At 54.3% G+C, this 6,286-nt stretch overlaps 1 pseudogene; it reads left to right on the forward strand.

Annotated features, from left to right (window-relative positions):
- LOC115769111 overlaps positions 1-867 on the forward strand; it is a 2,757-nt pseudogene extending 1,890 nt beyond the window's left edge.
- The last annotated feature ends 5,419 nt before the right edge of the window (positions 868-6,286 follow it).

Genomic DNA, 6,286 nt, shown 5'->3' on the forward strand with positions numbered 1-6,286 from the left:
GTTGAGTATCCGTTTGTTATTAAATATGGGCCTCGTGCTCATCCTGGCAACAGGAACGACCATAAAGAAGCCGTCGAGAGGTATCGGAAGAGTTTTCTTTTCTGTTTTATAGCCGTACTACCATGGAAGTCTTTCGCAGAGAGATATGGTAGATGGGCTAGAAGAGCATGACATATACTGTTGTGTCGATATTTTCTCCTCGGACCTTGAAAATTTATGGTGGGGACACGCAAACTTCTCAACAGGCCGTACCAATATCCGCAGCTGGTCTCCAAGGTGAAGAGTCTCTAGTCGATAGAATAATGTAGGTAAGGGAAGTCGGCAAATTAGATCCGTAACTTCGGGATAAGGATTGGCTCTGAAGATTGAGATAGTCGGGCTTGATTGGGAAACAATAACATGGTTTATGTGCTCGTTCTGGGTAAATAAAGTTTCTATCATTTATGGTAGTTTCTTGTTCCCCGGATAGTTTAGTTACGTAGCCAATTGTGGAACTTTCTTGCTAAAATTTTTAAGAATACTAGTTGGGCAACCAATTAGTTCTTTTAAATTATAACGATTATCAATTAACAATCAATTCAGAACTGGCACGGACTTGGGGAATCCGACTGTCTAATTAAAACAAAGCATTGTGATGGCCCTAGCGGGTGTTGACACAATGTGATTTCTGCCCAGTGCTCTGAATGTCAAAGTGAAGAAATTCAAGTAAGCGCGGGTCAACGGCGGGAGTAACTATGACTCTCTTAAGGTAGCCAAATGCCTCGTCATCTAATTAGTGACGCGCATGAATGGATTAACGAGATTCCTACTGTCCCTATCTACTGGGGTTTAATGGACCGATGTAGAAGGGCATGCTGCGTATTTCGTAAATCATTAGTCAAGTCGACTCGAAGGCACATTGTGCCCCACATATAATTATTAGTGGCCTCCTCGCGGTGACCCTGGGTGATTGTCCGAGGTATATTCGGACAACCAGCTAATTCGAGCGGCGAAAACAATAAGACGACCCATTCTTAGGCCGGTGGAGGCCAAACTGGGTAGTATACATCTACGGCAGTCGACCAAAACTGTAAGTAAATTTGGTACCACGGGTAGCCAGGAGCCCACGGAACTTGTTCCGTCCTGACTTTTTGGTTGCGGCCCTTCGGGGAGTATCGTGGTGGCTGTGGTTTATACCCAAAGCGGGTAGAGCTTGCTCGACGTGGAGTTGCGTTTCAACCAATACATAGCTTTTTTTATGAGGTTTTAGACCGGCCTCACCTCCCACCAATGAGGGAATGTATTGCCTCCGCCCGGCATTCATTCAATTGGTACCGAAGGGATACTGTTCGAGCAGGGACAGTGTCCTGGAGGGGCGATAGTCCGACGCATTGTTTCGGCTCGTTGTATTTTCGAATACCGTGAGATTAAGCCAACATGGCAGGTGCTCACGTTAAGCCCACTGACTTTTCTGTCCCTATCTACTCAGTTTGTTCCAGACGTTCGTCGCGAGCAGACGTGTCGCGGAGTTATTTTTGTTTCGAAAACAAAAGATAAGGTGCAGGTGTTCGCTTTGGCGTAAACAAAGCCATAAAACTTTGCGGTAAACATTACTGTAAACAGCAATAAAACTGCTTGTGCCCAGGTCGACGCGAAAGCAGTGCAAAGCTGTGCAAACCCGTTCACTGCTTGATAAGCAGTGCACATAGTGTGAAGCAGTGCGACATTAAAAAAGCAGTCCAAACCAGTGCAAGCAGCGCAAGTAAAGCAGTGCGGTTGTATAAAAAGATAAGCGGTTTAGTGTCTGGACTATCGCGTGGTGTAGCCGACGGAGGGCGCCACAATAATGGACGCCAGAAGCGTGGCCGGCACGGCATCTAGTGCCGAGTCGGTTGCCAGCGTCGCCGTCGATGGAAGGAGGAGGGCGAGGAGAGGGAGAGGCCGTAGCACGATTTCCCCCCCCTGCGTACCCGTTGAGCCGAAGAGGCAAGCGGTGGAAAGCGCAGATGAGTTTGCCAAGCCCGCCACTAGAGCCGCTGCAAAGAGAGCCGCTGATGCTACCGCCGCAGAGGACTACGTTGGAGCCGCCGCCGCCCCCATCATCGCGAGTGCCTCAGCATGGAAGATAGTGGCCGAGGGGACAGGGGCGATTATAGCGGAGCTTTCGGCAGCTGCCGAAATGACCCGGCTTGCCCTGGTGGGTGTCGCTCCTGAAGCCGCGCGCGAGGTGTCGGCAGCCGTAAAGCGATTGGAGGAGCTGTCCACGTCGCTGGCAGTGCGGAACGCTCTGCTCGAGAGCCTGGCAGGCAGATCGTCTGCAGCACAGCTCACCGCCCCCACGCCAACTGCTGCTCACCAAGTTGCCCACCATGCTGCCCGCACCGCTGTCCCCGTCCCAGGAGTGCCGATCGCTGCCCCACGGATCAACAAGCCAGTTGAGACGTGGTCCGCAGTGGTCACGAGTCGGGACCCGAGCGAGTCGGGCAAAATGGTGGCTAAAAGAATCATGGAGGAGGTCGCACCCACCCTTGGAGTGCGGGTACATGAGGTGCGAGAGCTCAAGCGAGGCGGCGCGGTCATCCGCACACCATCGAAGGGCGAGCTCAATAGAGTGGTGGCAAACACCAAGTTCGCGGAGGTTGGACTCAACATCCAGCCGAACAAGGGATTGAGGCCGAGAATAACGGTGTTCGATGTGGACACATCGATCCTGCCCGAGGTGTTCATGGAGGAGTTGTATACGAACAACTTCAAGGAGGAGATGACAGCAGCGGTGTTCAACAAGGCAGTACACCTTGAGTCGAAGCCGTGGTCCGTCACTGATGGCGCCAGCGTTAATCTGACGCTAGAAGTTGACGAGAGGGCCCTGGCGACTTTTGAAAAGACCGGACGGGTCTATATAAAGTGGTTCTCATACCGATGCCGGTCCCTCGTCCGCACCTATGCTTGCCATAGGTGTGTCGGCTTCGACCACAAGGTGTCCGAGTGCCGCCTTAAGCAGGACGTATGCCGACAGTGTGGACAGATGGGGCATATCGCAGCCAAGTGCGCAAATCCGGTGGACTGCCGGAACTGCCGCTTCAAGGGGCTACCCTCAGGGCATTTTATGCTTTCGGGGACTTGCCCGATTTATGGCGCAGTGTTGGCGAGGGTGCAAGCTAAACATTAATGTTTAGTTTCATCCAAGCCAACTGTGGCCGGGGCCGCGCTGCGTGCATCGATATCGGTGTACGTATGCGTGACCACGGCCACTCCTTTGCGCTGCTGCAGGAGCCATACGCAGACGTCGTTGGAAGGATTACGGGCTTCCCAGCCGGGATGCGCGTATTCGGAAGCCACGCTGTCGAGGGCCGGAAAAGGAGCGCTGCTGTCATCATCGACGACCCAGATGCCATCTGCCTTCCAGTGGAGTCGCTGACCACCGAGGCTGGAGTATGTGTGAGGGTCACAGGTAAGCATGGCACTGTTTACCTGACCTCCATATACTGCCATGCTCAAGCTGACTTGACAAGGATATTGAGCTATATGGATACCATACTGCTACTGGCGAGCAGTACACCGGTAATTCTCAGCCTGGACGCAAACGCTGTGTCTCCCTTGTGGTTCAGCAAACGGCACGAATTCTTTCGTGGCCAGCTGAACTACAGAAGAGGCGAACAGCTAGATGAGTGGATACTCGGAAGTCGTGCCAACGTGCTAAATCAAGTCAGCGAGGTGTACACGTTCGATAATGGAAGAGGACAGAGCGATATCGACGTAACAATCGTGAACGAAGCAGCGTCTACGTGGGCCGCGTATGACTGGAGTGTGGACGAGTGGGATTTGAGCGACCACAACATGATTACTGTTGTGACTTCGCCATCCCCAGCAAATGCAGTTGAGAGCTATGCTCCTGTGCCGTCCTGGAAGCTCGCGAATGCTAATTGGCGATTGTTCGACTCGGAGCTGGTAGAGGAAATCGAGGAGCACCTTTCCCAGGAGGATATTAGGATGTTGCCGTTGGATACCGCGGTGTCTGCCCTACGCCTTGCCGTACAGTCTGTGTGCGACAGAGTGTTAGGCCGCAGACCGTCGAGAGCGCAGGGAAAAGTTAAATGGTGGACTGCCGAACTGAGTACCAAACGCCGGGAGGTCAGGAGACTGAGGCGGAGGCTCCAGGATGCACGGCGCAGAGGTCATGAATCTGCGCCGTATCTTGCAGCTCATCTGCGGACAGCCGTCCGCGAGTTCAAGACGCTCATCCTGAAGACGAAGGAGGAAAACTGGCGACGCTTCGTTGGAGACCACAGAGACGATCCGTGGGGGCACGTCTACCGGATATGCCGAGGACGAAAGCGGACTACCGATTTGAGGTGCCTTCGTTCGGATGACGGGCTGGTCGTAACATGGCACGACTGCGCGAGTCTCCTCCTCCACAGCTTTTTTCCAGTTGCGGAGTCGAGTGAAGACATCGTCATTCCGGACGAAGCTGCTCCAGCGCTCGAAGCTTTCGAGGTTGGAGTATGCGTCGCTCGGTTGAAGAGCAGGCGCTCTCCCGGGCTTGACGGCATCACAGGTGGGATCTGCAAGGCGGTATGGCGTGCCATCCCCGAGCACTTGACAGCGTTGTATTCCCGCTGCCTGACAGAAGGATACTTTCCCCTTGAGTGGAAGTGCCCGCGTGTGGTTGCGCTCCTCAAGGGCCCCGACAAGGATAGGAGCGATCCAGCTTCCTATCGGGGCATCTGCCTGTTGCCAGTGTTTGGCAAAGTGCTTGAGGGGATCATGGTGGATCGAATGAAGGAGGTGCTCCCAGATGGAAATAGATGGCAATTTGGCTTTCGACCTGGACGCTGTGTCGAGGACGCCTGGAAGCACGTGATGACCAGCGTTGCCGCCAGCCAGGCGGTATACGTACTTGGTCTATTCGTGGACTTTAAAGGCGCATTTGACAACATCGAGTGGAGCGCCGCGATGCGCCGCTTGATCGATGCGGGATGCAAGGAAGCTAGCTTGTGGAGGAGCTTCTTCTGTGGCAGGAAAGCCAGGATGACCAGCAGATATGGCGAAGTCGAGGTGGAGGTCACGCGAGGGTGTCCCCAGGGATCCATCAGCGGACCGTTCATCTGGAACACCATGATGGATGTCCTGCTCCAACGCCTGGAGCCCTTGTGCACATTTAGTGCATATGCCGATGACCTGCTGGTTCTTGTCGAGGGAAGGTCGAGAGCCGAACTGGAACGTCGAGCAGCTGAGCTAATGTCCGTCGTGGGAACTTGGGGAGCCGAGGTCGGAGTGTCGATCTCAACCAGCAAGACGGCAATGATGATGTTGAAGGGGCGTTTTGCCGTTTCCAGGCCGCCCGTGGTACGGTTTGCAGGAGCAAGCCTACCATATGTCGACAAGTACCGGTACCTTGGCATCACAGTCGGTGAACGGTTGAATTTTCAGCCGCATATCGCAGGATTGCGGGATAAACTGACTGGAGTCGTCGGAGCATTAGGCCGCGTGTTACGGGTTGACTGGGGCCTCAGTCCCCGAGCCAGACGCACTGTATATGCCGGACTCATGGTGCCTTGCGCACTGTTTGGTGCCTCGGTATGGTATTCCGCGGTCAGGGGAGAGTCGGGGGCCAGGAGGCGCCTCATCTCCTGCCAAAGAGTCATGCTCTTAGGATGCCTACCGGTATGCCGTACAGTGTCCACCGTGGCACTGCAGGTGCTTGCTGGAGCTCCGCCGTTGGATTTGGTTGCCAAGCAATTGGCAATCAGATTCAAGGTCAAGCGTGCCCACCCGCTGGAGGATAGTGACTGGCTGTTCGGTCTAGATGTGGCAAATCTAGACCAGAGGCAGATGAAGGCGTTGCTGGAAGAAGGCATGTGCTCCGAGTGGCAACGGAGATGGGATAGTGATGAGCACGGTCGACCGACTCATCAGTTTATCCCGGACGCATGCTTCGTTTACAGCCGGCGAGACTTTGGATTCGGTCTTCACGCTGGATTCTTGCTGACGGGCCACGGGTCGCTAAATGCATTTCTGCATCAGAGAAGTCTGAGTGCAACGCCCGCATGTCAATGCGGTGCTGAGTATGAAGACTGGCAGCACGTGCTAGTTGCTTGCCCACTCTATGCAGATCTGCGAGACCTCGACGGACTTGGTGTCAGGAGAGAAGGTACCCGTTGGGACTTTTCCCGGGTCTTGGAGACACCAGAGCGGCTGTTACTCCTGGAGATGTTTGCGCGGGCGGTGTTTACTAGACGGCGGCGAGGGATGGAGTGAAGTACAGCCACACAGGGCCGACCAGTGCCGGGCTGACGTTAGCCAAAAC

The sequence above is a fragment of the Drosophila novamexicana genome, unplaced genomic scaffold (genome assembly GCF_003285875.2).
Source record: "Drosophila novamexicana strain 15010-1031.04,08,12 unplaced genomic scaffold, DnovRS2.1 tig00002324-arrow-arrow-pilon, whole genome shotgun sequence".
In the NCBI taxonomy this organism is placed as follows: Eukaryota; Metazoa; Arthropoda; class Insecta; order Diptera; family Drosophilidae; genus Drosophila; species Drosophila novamexicana.